At 40.4% G+C, this 16,763-nt stretch overlaps 1 long non-coding RNA gene across 4 annotated transcripts; it reads left to right on the top strand.

The window, feature by feature from the left end:
• The first annotated feature begins 6,044 nt into the window (after positions 1-6,044).
• On the top strand, positions 6,045-15,617 carry LOC145403249 (uncharacterized). Of its 4 annotated transcripts, none has more exons than XR_013897954.1 (5): positions 6,143-6,170; positions 6,587-6,775; positions 8,922-9,113; positions 9,328-9,506; positions 15,457-15,617. It is a non-coding gene; the product is annotated as an uncharacterized LOC145403249 (long non-coding RNA). The 4 variants fall into 4 exon arrangements; XR_013897956.1 differs by having other exon boundaries at positions 6,162-6,245; XR_013897955.1 differs by lacking the exon at positions 6,143-6,170 and adding an exon at positions 6,316-6,429.
• The last annotated feature ends 1,146 nt before the right edge of the window (positions 15,618-16,763 follow it).

Genomic DNA, 16,763 nt, shown 5'->3' with positions numbered 1-16,763 from the left:
AGGAGAGATAGATTGAGATGGTTTGGGCATGTGGAGAGGATGAGGGATGACAATTGAGTGCAGAAAGTGAGAGGAGTGATTGTTGGGGGTAGGGTTGCGAGAGGCAAACTTAAAAAGACCTGGTACGAGGTCATAGAGTGTGACCTTGTGGATATGGGACTGAATAGGGAGGCTGTCAGAGATCGGGCAGCATGGAGAGCTGCCATTAGGTGACCAAGGCTGATGCATGCTAGCATGTTGGGGCCTTTATAAACAAAAACAAACTCTATATACTGGTGTATATGTATACAGTATATGCACGGTATATACAGTATTCACTATATATATATATATATATATATATATATATACACAGTACTGTGTATGGTTAGGACTGAGAGGTGGAGCCAGGATTCCAGGGGCATGAATGGTGTGTGAATGAGTGTCGGGTCCTTATCATTGGGTACGTTGTTGATACCGTAGTTCTCCCTCTTTCATGGTTTCTCTTTCCTTTTCTGGACTCTACCTCACCCAGTGCTTAGGAGGTGGGATAAAGGTAAGGGTGATTATTATTTTTTCTTTGTGTGTGTGTGTGTGTGTGTGTGTGTGTGTGTGTGTGTGTGTGTGTGTGCATGTGCGTGTGTGTGTGTGCATGCATTAGAGAGAGGGAGAGACAGACTGGTTTGGTTTCTTATCTGATGGTCCTGGGTTCAGTTTGTGGAAGGCATAACTCAAGATTTGTCATGTGGTACTGTGTTATATCTAAAATAGAATATATTACTATAATCCATGTCACATAATTATGGTAGTCTATGCAGTAATGAAATTTTTTGTCTTGTTACCTGAGAAATACAATAATCATAATTCCATCAGAGAAAGGGTTTGCTGCAACTGGAGATTGTTGGAATGAAAGAAAATTTTTTTTTTTCTTTTTTCTGCTCAACAGTCTGAAAAATTCATTGTAATAATTAATTAGAAACAGTAGTTTTCATCAGATGACAATACAGTAATATAGCTCAAACATGCACAAAAGAGCCACAGTGCTGCAGGTAACAGTACTGGCTCTACCGTAACCTTAATAGTAACATCCAGCCCCATATCACCTTGAAGTTATAGGAGTCTAAGGTTAGGCCATCACAGATATGTAAGCATTTGAATGTACTGGTTACTTTTAAGGTAAGAGTACTGTATTGCAGTACAGTAAGTCGTTATAAGCTGCCCCCTCCCCCTTCCTGTTAAGTCCATAGCACATTACAGAAGTGCCTGCTAAACTCCTGTTTTCCCTCCAGTTGCAGTGTCAGTTTTATGGGAAAAATTACAACACTTCCCTGACATAGTGAGGATTGATTTTGTTGATGTATTATTTCACAGGTAGTGTAGTGGCTTAATGAGCCAGCCATAAAAGTCAGGTACTGACAGGCTCTGAGATATGAGACCCTAGATCTGACACCCTGGCATAGGGATGGGGGTAGAAATACCACCCTACCCTGCCTAACGATGGCCAAACCCCGATATAACTTTTTTTTTTTTACCAATTTTGATGATATTGCTGACTTAAATTTTGCATTTAGGTTGATATATAAACTGTTTTTAGACTTAGATTAATGTGTTTTAGTCATTGGTGGGGTGAACATTGTCATTTTGGGGTACAGTTAGCTAAGTTTGATTTTTTCCAGACTTATTTCTGATGATTTTCAGATTTTATTTTTGGGTTTAGGTGAGTTACAAACTGCCTTTAGCCTTAGTTTAGCTTGTTTGAAAGCTATTTGGTGGTTTAGATTAGCTAGAAATTTGTTTTTGGACTCTTTTGGGTGAGTTTAGGTTGGCGGGGAAACTCAATGCTCAAAAACACATTCCTATACGTTGCATGTTAAATCTATCCCGAGATACGATACCCTGCCTAGCGATGGGCTTTTACCTAACCATTTGCATCGTTAAACTGGGGTATATCAGCATTACTTTTTTTTTTTTTTTTTTTTTTTTTTTTTTTTAAGTTCATGCAGGGGCATAAACTGGTTACCTACCCTAATATGATCAAGATTGCAGTTGTGTTATGGACTACAGTAGGCAAGTCTTGGGTCCTTTAGACTCACAAGGGGTAATATGTGACTGGATGGTATTTTTTTCCCACTGTAATTCAACTCAGTTCCTAGGAAATCCTATTATTATTATTATTATCGTTATTATTATTATTATTATTATTATTATTATTAGTGCTAGACATTACATTGATTCCTATTCTCTAAGTGTTCATATGTTTTACTGGAAGTATTATGAAGATTGTTGCATTTCCTGTCCTCAGTACTGGTCATAACATACAGATAAGGGTATAAGTGCTGTATGTAACCCACACTATTGCACCAGCATACCTGTAAAGCATTTATTGTTCAGTAGTCTAAATGTGCTCAGTTACCAAGGTACATGTTCACACATGACAGTATAGTGCTATATGTTTTCTACATAATATATCTATGTACACTGTAAGTCTAGGTTGTGTGTAATAATTTATTTGCAGATCTGTAAAGTCATGAACAGACTTCTTCACCATTTAACTCCTTCACTCCTATGATGTATTTTTCATTGTATTCTTGTCATCTCCTGGCCATTTTATTCAGCTTTGGATGCATTCTTCAAGTTGGAAAGGTTACGATGAAGCCTTCATTAACCATTTTATCAGAGGTCTCCACAATACTGAGGGAAGAAAAAAGAAAAGAGTAAAAGAAGTAGTCAAATATGCATACATCAGACTGAAGGAGTTAAAATGTTCTAGACTGTGGTATCCAGTTCTAAGGTTCTTGTGCTCCAGGGGGGTAGTGTGTGAATAACCATTGTTTTTTTTAGTTCGTTCTCTGTTTAGGTGTGGTCTGTGTGTGTGTGAAAGGGGAATGGAGGGCTGTTTGTGTGTGTGTGTGTGTGTAGGGGGGAGGTTGGGTCTGTTGGGGGGCGGGGGAAGAGGGCTGGGATGTGTGCGTAGGTTGGGTACGGGTGTTGGGGGAGGGCTGGACATGTTTGTGGGAGTGTAGGTGGGGGGCTGGATATGTGTTGGGGGGGGTTCCAGATGGATGGGTATGGGGGCTGGATGGGTATGTGTGGGGTGGGGCTTGACTGGTGAGCAGGTGGATGTGGGGGAGCTGGATGGGTGAGTGTGTGTGGGGGGTAGGTATCTGGGGTCTTCATGGATGGGGGTGTGTGTGGGGATGGCTGGATGGGTGTGTGTGGGGGTGGTTGTTTGGTTTTGTGTGGGGTGAACTGGATGGGTGGGTAGGTGGGTGAGGAAGCTTGATGTGTGTGTGTGGGTGGGGGGCACTGGATTGATGGGTATGTGGGGAGGTTGGGTGAGTGTGGGATCCAGAGTGGATTATGTGTTGAAGGGGAGCTGGGTGTGTTTGGGGTGGGGTGGGGCATTGGATGGGTGGGTATGTGGAGGGTTTGTGTGTGTGTGGGGAGGCTGGATGGGTCTATACAGTATATTGCAGGGATGCTGGGTGTCTTTGGGGTGGGGGGGGAATGGTTGGGTGTATTTGTAAGTGGAGGGGGGGGGGGCTGGGTGTATGTGTAAGGATGCTGGATCTGTATTTGGTGAGGAGCTGGAGGGGGAGAAGATTGCTGCTTTGTGTGTAGGTGGGGGTTTTGTGTGTTGAGGCAGAGCTGGTGGGGTGTTTGTGGAGAGATGTTGGTTGTGTGTGTGGGGGGTAAGAGGACTGGCTTGTGTGTGTAGGTGGGGGTTGGGTGGGTGGGTGTTCATGTACAGTAGAGGGAGAGCTGGCATGTGTATGTTTGAACGGGAGGGCTCTGTGTGTGTGTGGTGGGGCGGGAAGAGGGTGGCCTGTGTGTAGGGAAGAAGGGAGGTTGTGTGTGTGTGTGTGTGTGTGTGTGTGGAGGGGGAGGCTGAGAATGTGTGGGAGAGGTCTGAGGATAAGGTAAGATCTTAAAGTAAAACAGGTGTAATTCAGGTATGAATGTTCATTACTTACATTTATGCACATGTAACTCCTGAAGACATTGCCTTTCACCCCATATGACTTGTTCACTATACAGTGTTGACATTAAATCATTTTCATGTTTTTTTTCAATTGTGCTTTTTATCTGCAGTTCTGAAAAATAAAGCAGTATTTTAATGGGTGTACAGTACTATACTTACCAATATTGTATATTTGTACATACACTGAGAGAATGGAATATTGAGTACAATCATGACCTGGTGTACGATGGGGTTAAGTGAAAACCTATTGCATACCAGTTTGGTTCAGTGGGGATACGCTGGGGGTGAAGGGCCACATAACCTTTAAAAAAAAAAAAAAAAAAAAAAAAAAAAAAAAAAATGCTGCCCTCCTGAAGTATGTTGTAGACTGGTCTGAGTCGTCACCAAGCATTTCTTGTCCCCTCCCCAGCTAGAGGGCTTGGATAATCGCTCCATGGACATCAGACGATGATGAATGATGGAGAGAGCAAAGTGGTGAGAGCAAGGAAGAGGCTGCAATGAGGCCAAGGGAGATCTATGGTGTGGCATCAGGGGCATTTAGGGGTGAGCCAGGCAACAATGAAAATGAGGCAGACAAGACAGAGGCAGGACATAGCGTTTGCACCCAGCTCATCGATGGCTTCGGCTCTTCCTCGTTCCTGGTGGTTGCCACATGGGGGAAGAAAGAGGTGATGGTGGTCTGCCATGCTGTTTAATAAATTTTTAAGTATGAAGGTACTGTATTATTATGTGTGAGGTGCCTACAGTAGTAGCAGTGTGGCTCTAAGTCACCTCACACATACTGTAATGCCTTCATACTTAAATATTTACAGTACCTAATTATCTGTTTAATCACTTTTTTAATCACAGCCACATGAGCCTGGGGTTGCAGCAACAACAGCTATACGACATATTCTGTATTGTATTCTTACTATCTTCATATGACTTGATAGATTTACAAATGGAGGGGTTAGATATAGCCTTCATTAACTTTTTCACCTAAGTTTTATAACAGCAGCTAGAGTACAATAAAAATGTCACTGGATTGAAGGGATTGTTATGCATTACTTTTACACAGTCATGCCCTGGTATACAATGGTTTAGTATGTGATCAACAGATAGAAGGATGAAAAAGTTATAGCAGTTTTCGGATTAATGATCACAGAATATGTGTATACAATGATTGTATGTGTGTGCTTATCATGGCACATTAATGCGTTCAGGCTCCTGTGACTTCCTCTCGTATGAATAAAACTCTTTAGCATCAGCTGAATCAGAATAATAGAGTTGTCCCTGCCATGCAAGAGTTGATGGTATCTGTACTTGTATTACCTCTTAAGACACCCATGACTCACTCTGAACTAAGTAAAACCATCTGGCATTAGCTGGCAAGGAACAAGACAAAGACAGATAGATTGATTGAGACGGACACAGGCATAGATAGATATACAGACAGACAGACATATAATGAAAACTGAAAGCATTAACTGTTGGGATATCTCTAAAGCTGAGTTTAATATGATGAGAGAGTGGAGTGGGGTATGGAGCAATATTGGAGAGTAGGACGCTTTGGGCTCTGAAGTGGAGGCAATGTTTAAGAGCAGCCAGCCCTTGAGCGGATATTTGCATGCCGTTCATTCTCCGTAGAAGTAACTTGGTTGGCTTTGAAAAGATCTCTGCTTCGGAAGGGAGTAATGAAGGTTAAATAAAAACCCGTTATTTCGTGATGTCTCTTTGCAATCACATAGTCACCATGTGCACACGCATGGTATGATGGTGGTTTATTGGTTTTATAATAAATACAGTGTAGCATCAGATGGTCGGTAGTAACGGAAAAAATATATATATTGAAACGCGAATCAGGCGATGTACGATAACTTTCACATCCTTTAACGTTAGGCTACATACGAGACTAGCATGAACGATAGATAATCGCAGAGTGATGTGTGAAAATTTTACATGGGGGGGGGGAGGGGCAATCAAAGCGGATAAACAAAGGTCTAAACTCCTCTGAGGTGAAGTGGAAACATTTCTAAATCGGCTTAGCACTTTATTGTAATACAAATTCCAGTATTGGTTTTGAATGTTTTGTGCGTATTTAGCACTGTGCATAACGGAGGGATTAGATAAGAGATTCCGATCCTTTCTTAGACTCAAGTGTGATCGCCTTTTCAGTGAAAGTATAGATACTTAAAATAACAGTATGACATTGACATGTGCTATAATGCCGGTGAGTTTTACCTTGATTACAAAGTGAATGGTTGTTCTTTCGTATTGTAGAAGACGCAGAATCCATTACATTAAGGTAGGTCATGTATTGTGATTATGTGACTCGGAGAATGGCTGGAAGAAAGCTGTATCCCCCAATGCCTAGTGTCGGGGACCCCTTAGGGCGGGATCAGCGCAGTATATTAAATATTGGTTGTTCGAGATGAACGTTTTTTTATTTGAGCAAAATTAGCGCACTGCATCAGAGAAGTCTTGCTCAGGTAAGACGAGTAAAATTAGGCATTAGATAAATGTGTAAAAAATGAAGATACCAGCTGAGAGCCAAAGGCTGGTGGGAACTAGGAACACTAGGCTATACAATACTCGTATTCTCTTAGCCTTTCACGAAGATCTAGTTCTGTTTTTCATTTTTGGCAGGATGTTCTGAGTAAGTGCCGATTCAAAAGCCACACCTCAGTGGTGACTGGTCCAACGATGACCTTCACACAAAGACCTCAGGCTCATACTCAAAACCGTTCACCAAGATGGCTGTGCAGTGTAGTGAAGGATTTTATCACCACCTCTTTAAGGCATGGCAGTGCCTGTGCATTTCTTTTGTTGAGATGGGTAAGGATTTCTTTTTATACTCATGTTATTTTTCTTCTGTATGCTACATGCTGTAGTGCTGTCACCCTCCATAACTTCATGACCCCATTATTGTAGAATTTCAGTTCCCCAAACAATACAGTTTTACTTTCAGGCAGACACAATTTTGTGGATTAAAGGAGTTTTTTTTATTTTTTATTATTATTATTTTTTGTAGTCCATTTGATCTTGACTCATTTTTGGATTTGCCTCGTTTCCCTGTTTTTCTTGCCTCCTCCGTCCCTCTGTTGAATGTGGGAAGCCATGCAGAGAAAAGAAGCATTTTCATTGGAAAATAATGGTTAATATCAGTTGAATTGCATAACAAATAAAAAAAATCGGTCTGGTTAGTACTTGGATGGGTGACCGCCAGGGAACACCAGATGCTGTTGGCATCCCTACGTGTCAAGTGGGGTTGGTGGAGGATTAGTGCCCCTCCCTGTAAAACAATTAACTCTAAGCCCTTGACCACCCCGTTTGGGATACATGGCGTCTGGCAATGGATGGATGGATGGTGTTTTCTCTAAACCTAACCACATCTAACATAACCGAAGTGGGTGCCTTTGCTCCCCAGACCCCCAAAAACATTAAATTAACCTCATGTCACCCAATCTGACTGCATGGAAGAAAAATGAGGCAGTGAGGTTGGCAGTTTTAAGCATTAATCTAACTCCATCAAACTAAGAAAATGGTAAAGGAAAGCTTGTTGCTGTTGATGAGAGGAACCCATAGAAAACATCAAACAGCTCACCTTGTGTAGTAGTAGTAGTAGTTGTTCCCTAGGCAGTCTGGCCGGACAGCCCCGTGTCCCTTAGGAAGGCCATGGCCGAGACCGGGCTTTCCCACAGAGCTCTCAAAGAGTGTATGTTGTGTTGTTGGCGTAGGTGATTGTGTGCCAGTTAGTATAAGAAATACCTCACACCCTTATTACACAGTCATTATAGTGTACAGTCATTTGCTTATGAAATAATAAGAATTTAAACTTTTTTTTTCATTATAGTCACTGTGATGCCTGATGTCTCACTACCAGTACCGTACGTGATCTTTTTCTTGCTTACCCGGTACATGATGTACAACACAAAATTCTTCAGACGATTGGTTTTTAGATTAAAAAATAAGTTGTTAAATGAGGGTGTGCTGTACCCTACAAAGCATCACAGGATTAGCAAGTAGAAAAGTTGGTGAATATCCAATAATGAAAGTACCATAGTAGAACTAAATTAGTTTCTGGAAAAGACGTATACAGGCAACCCTCCTAACTTTGTGGGGGTTGGGGGACACAGACCCCCACGAATTTGGAATTTCCACTCAGTTTTGGCGCACCCCCCAAAAAAATACCCCTGTGGTAGCCTATAACTCCTGTAAGTCCCTAGAAACCATCACAGGAACCTAAAACTGACTTAAAACAGCACATACATATATTGTACTACTCTACAGTACAGTATACAGTTTACTTCAAAAAGAAATAACTTATAAATGCTTGTTATTATACAAATTAAGGCTCATTTTGTCGTTGCTGACCACAACCGACACCTCGACAGCATGCACAGACTTAAAAACTATATCTGGGACCAGAAAACACCACAAAGTGGCACAAATATATATTGAAGTGTTGTATAAAAACTTTAATAACAAATAAGCATTTAATGGGTATGGCTGAAGTAAGTTAGGGCAAATTATTTACTTGGTGACTTCCGCCACCTCCCAAAACAGTGTGCGTCATGTGTGCATATCAGGCAGCGTGAGACTGGGGAAGTCATCACGTAAATATTTTATCACAGTCTCTTAAAGTGTAACCATACCCATTAAACTCAGAGTAAACTAACCATTGACTCTGAAGATACGGTGGAAAATCCGCATAAGATCGGGGGCTGTGAATTTTGGGCCCATGAATTTGGGGGACTGCCTGTATTGATTTTATTTCTTTAAAACCAAGAAACATTGTGCACCAAAATGTGTGCTTAGTGAAGTATGGTATTCATGCCAGCAAACTAGAAGGGTTCACCATCTAACCATATCTCGCAGTATATAGTATATACTTTTTTTTTCAAAATATGTGAACAGTACAGTAACCCTTCATCCTGTATATGGGCACATGGCACGTTTTCCTTACCGATCCTTTTCACAGGGTGATATTTGAAAGCATCAACCCGGGAAGGAAGGCACCAAGGAGGAGGCTGCAAATCTTGGGTGAACTGTACCAGTCATTTTTGTCGGGAGATACTGAATGGGGGAAGAGCTGTTGCCTTGACACCTGCATGAGGGAATCTTTGTGGATGGAGTGAGACGTGAGTGAAGTTTACACCCTGCAGCATTTACTGTGAGTGAGTGTGTGGGAATTGCAAGGCTTGATGAATGAAATTGATGATAATGATTTCTTTATTTTCCTTTTTCTGGATCATAACTACTCAATAGAATAGATGATGATGATGATGATGATGATGATGATGGCAATACAGTATTGATAATGATTTTTATTGGCAGATGGAGGAGTGGATCCCAAATCTCATCATGCCAACTTGTTCTGATTTCAGGATACACTTGGATTTGATGGAACATGTTGACAGCCAATACATCAGAGTGGAAGAAGATAGGAGAAACCATTATTCTGCTGTGGACTAACTTAGGCTGATGATGATGATGATGGACAGAATTTTAAGAAATCTCAGCACTAAAACCATCAGCATCCATTCATCTCGCTGTGAAGTTAAAGGTAAACCAGATTTCTTCTTCATATTCTATGTAGGCTAGATGCAGGCCTGGTCTGTCAGCCACACCCCAAGAATTTTTATATGCAAGGTATGTTACTCTAGCAAGGGCCCATATGGTACGTCAGTTTAGCACCCTAAGAATTTTTAGGAATAAAGTTCTTCACTAGTTTAGCAAAGGCCCACATGATTCCACATGTCTGGTGTTTCTGTATGTGTGTAAGAATTAAGGTCACTATTCTTGGTGGCACAGGAGTTTTTGTAGCATCTCCTCTTTAGTGATTTACTGTTTGCATACTACATGATAACATTTTCCATGTACTGTGTGCTGTTTATACTGTCTTAATACTGTATCAGCATAGTCATTGTCAGTATCGTCATCATCACCCATAGCTTTTTTCCTTCCCTTGGATGGGGGGGGTGAAGTAGGGTGTAGGGAGTTGGGGGGGGAAAAGGGGGGGGGGAGAAAAAAAGTATGTCCCAGTTGAATGGGCCACACTCACAATTCAAGCCCTTGACTTCAGCAACATGAGTTAACATAGTAGTATTTGCAACCCCAGGCTCATTTGAATATGAACCCTTCCTCTACAGTCTGCCGTCCACCATTTGGAGATATGGAGGAAATTGAGTAATGTTTGTTTAACCAGGGAGGGGAGCCTTCTGTTTTTTGTTTTCCGTAAAAGAGGACATTGAGATGTAATCTAAACTAATATAAGAATAACACCATGTTTCCACCTAAAGAATTCCTGTATTGGGGTTGGCCATGGTACAGCTGATATTCTCAGTGTACTGGATACTAAATCAAGAGCCAAAACCAACTAATTACTGTACTTCCCAACAATTGCTGAAAGATGCTGGGGAAAAAACAAATTCGAGAAAGCTATGTAATACGATTTGTAACAGTTTGAGAGTCTGTGCTTGGATTGTGACTCATGTACAATCACATGTGGTCTTTTAATATGCAGGATAAATAACTAAGGAAGAGATCTTATGAAATCTGCAAAGGCACTAAGAATGTGACTCTGAGTAACATAGGTGTTGGGGTCATATTAAAACTGAGTGTGTGAAAGTGGACTAGCTTATAGTGTTTGACAGTTAATTCTGAGGCATGGGACAGTGATTGAATGTCTGACTCTTCTGTATTGTTGCTGACTACACTCGAATGTTTGGATCCAGGCTGATCACATCTGAGAGTTATGAGTGTCCCCTAAATGTGATACAACATGGCTGACCTTTCTGTATCATTGTTGACTGCATTCTGTAAGATGGAATGCAGGATGATCTAATCTGACAACTAGACAGGTTTCAGAAAGTTCATATCTTTGCCAGTGTCAGTGTAATTCATGGTTTACCATATAGACCAACCTCCATGCAACCTCACTGGGGGAAGTAATTAATTCAGTGGTCATAGTCTGCCCTGTTAAACAGTCAAAAAGAAGGCATACCTCCACTGACACCAGTAAAATTTATGATTTACTCATGCATCTGGGTCCACCCCTAAATCTAAGCAGCTTCTTGACTCAATGTCCACGTATCCACCGGATTTTGTTGAAATCCGATAGCAGCTTTTACAGATAACAATATCATGTCCACAAACAGGCAGGCGGACAGACTTGGATAAGTACATACCCTTCTCCAACTTTGTTGGCAGAAGTATTTGTGGTTGTTCCATATACAGTATGACCATAAGAAATTATTGACTTACACCATCTTACACTCAGTTTTAGAGTGGTCAGTCCAGATGTTGAAGTAAAGTATATTCCCAGACTCCCAGTTATTTGCTACTTATTTTCATTGAGTCATCATCATCATCCTGACCTCCTTTCCCACCCAAGGGCAGAGTGAGGAGCTAGGAAAAAAAAATGCTTAGAAAAAACTTCACAGGGTGATCAAGTTATTGATTATAGGCGTTACGGACTCCCCTGCCCCCCATGTATTTGATGCAGAGTAACTCACCTTACCATACTTTACCTTAACCTACCTTCCTCTGTCTTACCTTAGCTTCCTTACCCTACCCTACTTTACCTGTCTCTGACCTACCTTACGTTATCTTTACCTGACTCTGTTGTACCATACATTATCTTACCTTACCTTGCCCTAACCCTGCCCTACCCTACCCTACCCTACCTTATCTGACCCAGCCCCACCTTTCCCTTCCTTACTTACCTGACCAGATATCATACCTCCTCTTACCTTACCTTACCAGAGCATACCCTGCCCTGTCCTATCTAACCCAACCTTCCCTACCATATCTTACCCAGCCAACACTGTCTTACCCTACCCTACCCTGCGCTGCCTTACCTTACCATACATTACCTTGCATTACCTCACCTCACCTTACCTTACCTTACCTTAGTCACCCAGTTTTATTATTTTTTCAGGAGATATAGTGAAACAGAAGTTTGACCAGAATTTTTAGAGGTTAGATTTTGACTAGAATTTGTAGAGGTTTGATAGATTTTGACCAGAATTTTTAGAGATTAGATGGATTTCATTTGACCAGAATTTTTCAGAGTTTAGACAGAATTCATTGCTTTATATTTTCTGTTCTATTTATGATATGTATTTGTGGATTTCTAATTTATATTTGTATGTGTTATGAGGTCACATGGATTAAACTGCAGATGTGCATGTCATCAGTATGCTGTTAATGAGTAAAATCAAGTTATGCACATTCACACTTGAGAATGTGGAACTTATATGAGTGAGCCAGCTTGTTAATGTCATTGTTTTAGCTGAAAGCATTGTGTCATCATGCTTGCCATATATTATTGCTCAGTTTAAAATTTTAGAGAACCCCATACCGGTACTTGCCTAATATTAATGCAACTTTGAAATTTTTAAGAAACCACCATTCCACTTACCTAATATTAATACACACTTTGACATTTTGAAGACCCTGCCATCTCACTTGCCTGATGTTAATGCACACTTGATACTTTGAAATTTTGAAGAAAACCACTTAGTGATACCCATAACTTCAACAAGTTTTCAGACGTGTTGTGTAGATGTGCAATAGCTTAATAATTTCTGAGACAACATAGTTTGGTGCTTAGTGTGGCACATTTTAGCTTTTTTTCTGCAGTATTGTGGTGCATATAGATAAAGCTGAGTTTACTAACACGTACCAGTATTACTTTTTCATAAACTTTTCAGCAGTGTACATACTGTATATCCACTGTAGCTTAATAGTTTAAGAGATAACACAGTTTGATGGTTTGGTTTCTTTTTAAGCCATATAGTGGCAAATTTTGAAAAAATTGACATGTAACACCAATTACCCCAAAGCTTTCCATTGATTTGCATAGATCCACTTATGTTTTTGTTGTTTCCCAGGTAACATGTCTGATAGTGTTCTTGCTGGCTTGCTTTGCTCATTCACTGTCAGTCATTTTGCTAAAGCAAATATGCTAAGAAGTCTCCTACTGCCATCAGATTATGATCTTTCATATATTGTCAGTTCCATGTGGCCATTTATCTTTGTGTACTGGGAGCGCTCACTAAATAACTTGTGATAACTTTTCTCTTGTAACTATACTTATTTCACATTAACTTGGCCTAAAATTGCCTTCATCTATCATGAATGCTAAGTTTTAACATCAGATTAACACTAGAATTTGGTTCTAGTGACGTGGGAAGGATGTATAGCCTTTATATATATATATATATATATATATATACTGGTGGTATAGTGGGTAATTATTGCACTCCAGTCGGATTGAGCCGGTGAAGGTTTATATCCAAGGGATGGTTGGGATTGATTGCTCATGTAATGCCACTCAGGGATGAGTGAGGCTGGTCACTCTCATCTTAAATGTCGAGACCAACTGCCTAGCCCTGGGCTCCTACGCTCCTCATGGGGCAATGTAGGATTGGATGATGGATATATATATATATACATATATAACTGAACTGTAACTATAGATTAACACTAAAATCTGGTACCAAGAAATAGACGCTCACATTGCAGATATGGGACATGCCTGAGTGAGCAAGGGTTGTATTTTGGGCCTTTTTGGGCTACATTTGACTCATTTTGAAAATTAATGATACCACTGGAAGGCAATTCTTATGACATTTTCAAAGTATGATGTCCCATGATTGGCATAATAGCTGAGAAAAAAATTAATTTTCCTTGTTCTGCTCTTGCGTAGTGAAAATGTTTTGAGCATTTTTTGGCTGTATTTGCTTCTTTTGGGGTAAAAGTTTGGTACTAATAGAAGACATTTGTAATGACATTATGATATTTGCAAAATAGTACAGCATATCATGATTGGTTCCATAGCTGAGAAGAAAAGGAAATTTTTGTGGCTTTCAAGCAGGAAAATTTTACAAGCTGTATGGGACAAGAATTTTATGCATAGCCTGAGTACTGTGTCACGTTCTTACTCACTCTGCTCATGCAAAAAGTTAGTCACAATGTGATGTGGAAAGAATGTACAGTACAGCCATAGTGCTGTATTGTTTTTTCTACACTAAGCTATGTGAAATAAGTTGTAAAATGACAAAAATCTGGGCCAAGTTAAGGTGAAAGAAATGTTATGTTTTTGCCAGAAGAACAAGATAGAGTCTGTGCCCTCTGTTCCTTGTCCTTCCATCAAAAACTCAGTAATAGTTACAACTGTAAATTGATCGTAAGTTTGTGAATCAACTTATATTTACGGCTTTTCACGTCATACAGGGCGGTCCATGTATCATGCATCTTAGTTGAGGGGATGGCTAAATGATCTGCACCATTGTCTCCCCTGCATCGTTTTCCCACACCCATAACTCTTTTCACGATTAGTGTTATTATACTGTATCTGCTCTTTCATGTCCATCAATTGCATAATCCTTTTAATGCATAGTGTTATAGTATCTGTTTTTCCATGTCCATTAATTGTATAATTCCATTTATGTTTAGTGGTAAAGTATTTGCTTTTTATTGTCCATTGAGTGCATGGTTGATTGTTATGTGAAGCAGCCAAATCGTTTTTGCTCCTCTGTTAACCAGACTGCTGTCCCCATAAGATTAGACGAGTGTAATATATGGACCACCCTGTATTAATTAGAATCCAGCATTGATTTGATTAGCCTAATCAGAAAATAGTCATTTTTATGGGCAACATTATCCTATAAATTCAGTGTTTTTATATATATATATATATATATTTATTATTAAGAAAAATAAAGTAATTTGTAAGTCAGAGCCATTGTTGATGTTATGAATGTCCAGAATTATTCATAAAGTAGTTAATTAATGCCTCACTCTTGTATCATTGGTATCTAAACAAAAAATTTTTACTAAGTCCAGAAATTTGCTTTTGGTAAAATTGATCAGCAGCTTTCAAATCCAAGATGGCCACAGTTCTTTATTATTGGTATCTAAGCATCTCAAAAAATTTTCTAAGTTGAAAAGTAAAAAAAAGTACTAAGTCAAAAAACCCACTTGTGATAATGACATCTCAGAATTATACTAAAATTCATGCAAAAATGGTAGTTGGCACGTAAAAAATTACATCTGAAAATTGTCAAAAAATTTGCCCATAAAAATACTAGCTGGCAACTTTCATTGCCAAGATGGTCGTCCATGTGTGTTGATGCTGTGAGCCTGGTTGGTATAGCTGCAGACAGAAATACTGCTTCATGCTGTTAGTCCATGATTTATGAAACTCATATGTAGTACAGTATTCAGAAAGTTTGTTATGCATGAAGATTGCCTCACTGGGTTTCAGAAATCATTGCTCACATGTTGGCTAATTATTGTTCATGAAGTGGATCAGTATTATGTCTGCAACTGTACACACACTCCCACTTGGCACATTTTTCTCTGCATGTTCTCTCCAAAACTCCCCCACTCCTTCCCCCTTCCTCTCGCGCCATGCTATTCGTAGTTATGGTGAGGGAGAAAGGGGAAAGGGGTGGGGAAATATTGGAGGGTGCCTATTATACTTTTTAACACATTTCTCGTTTCAGGTTGTCTCCGGACACTCTTCAGAGTACAAAAGGCTGGACGCAGAACCTGGTTCCATTAATCTCTTCAATTGACTTGGGTACATTTTTTTTTGGCCCCCCAAAATGCATTTTTTGGGCCATTTTAAAGTTTAAGGGGCATTTTTTTTTTATTTCTGCTGCTATTTTTCAGTCATTAAATTTTTTCATAATGGTATATATTTTTTACTTTTGGTTTATTTTCCATTGAATAAAAAATTTCAACTTTATAAGTCTTCAAATATTTAAGTTTAATATGCTAAATTACCCTCATGTATACTGGTACTAGTCATTTGAGTCAGGCAGAATTAATGTCCAATTGAAAAGTGACATAACAAATGAAAGGTCAAGAACACAAGACAGTAAGTCTCATTTTTATTATTGCATATAAAAAAAAATACATTTACAAAAGTAGAAACATGGTATAAGCAGATGAGAGTTCTTCGCCATCCCAGGGGGTCTCAACCAGAGTTCTTCACCATCACTAGGCAGGGGACCACAACCGGGGCTCTTCACCCTCACTAGGCAGTGACTAGGCAGGGGACCATGACTTCATCACCAGGCAGAGGACCACAGCCAGGGTTCTTCATCACTCAGTAGGGGACCACAGCCATGGCTCTTCATCATTGGGCAGGGGACCATGGCCAAGGCTTTTCACCATTACTCGGCAGGGGACTACGGCCAAGGCTCTTCATCACTCTGCAGGGGACCACAGCCAGGGCTCTTCATCACTCGGCAGGGGACCACAGCCAGGGCTCTTTGCCATCACTTGGCAGGGGGTACAGTTCTTCATTCATCAGGGGACACAGAGTCCTCAGGAAGAAAAGCCCAAGTTGTTTACCAGGACTGCAGGGTCAGCAGCAGGCACACAACACCTATGGAGCAGAAACTTATTACTGTAGTATAAATCCACATTACATTTTAATATATAAAGCAGAATTACAGGTTAACAGACAAACCAATTAAGGGTAAGAATACTGTACTCACCCACAGGTCTCCACAACACATTGCAGGGGCATGACCACCACCCAAATACTTCATCAGCCCTTTGATGGGGCACAACCACCACCAGAGTCCCATCAGTGGCACTTGCAGGGGCTCAACCACCACAGTCCTTCAGCAGCAGGAATCACCACCACCAGAGTCCTTCAGCAGCACTTCACAGGGGCACAGCCACCACCAGAGTCCTTCAGTGGTGCTTCACAGGGGCATACCTACCAGGGTCCTTCAGTGGCACTTCACAGAGCCACAACCACCACCAGAGTCCATCAGCAGCATTTGGCAGGGGCACA

Source organism: Coenobita brevimanus, chromosome 60, assembly GCF_032717465.1.
Source record: "Coenobita brevimanus isolate Jiangsu-jjx chromosome 60, ASM3271746v2, whole genome shotgun sequence".
In the NCBI taxonomy this organism is placed as follows: Eukaryota; Metazoa; Arthropoda; class Malacostraca; order Decapoda; family Coenobitidae; genus Coenobita; species Coenobita brevimanus.
This window is presented reverse-complemented; position numbering and strand designations above follow the sequence as displayed.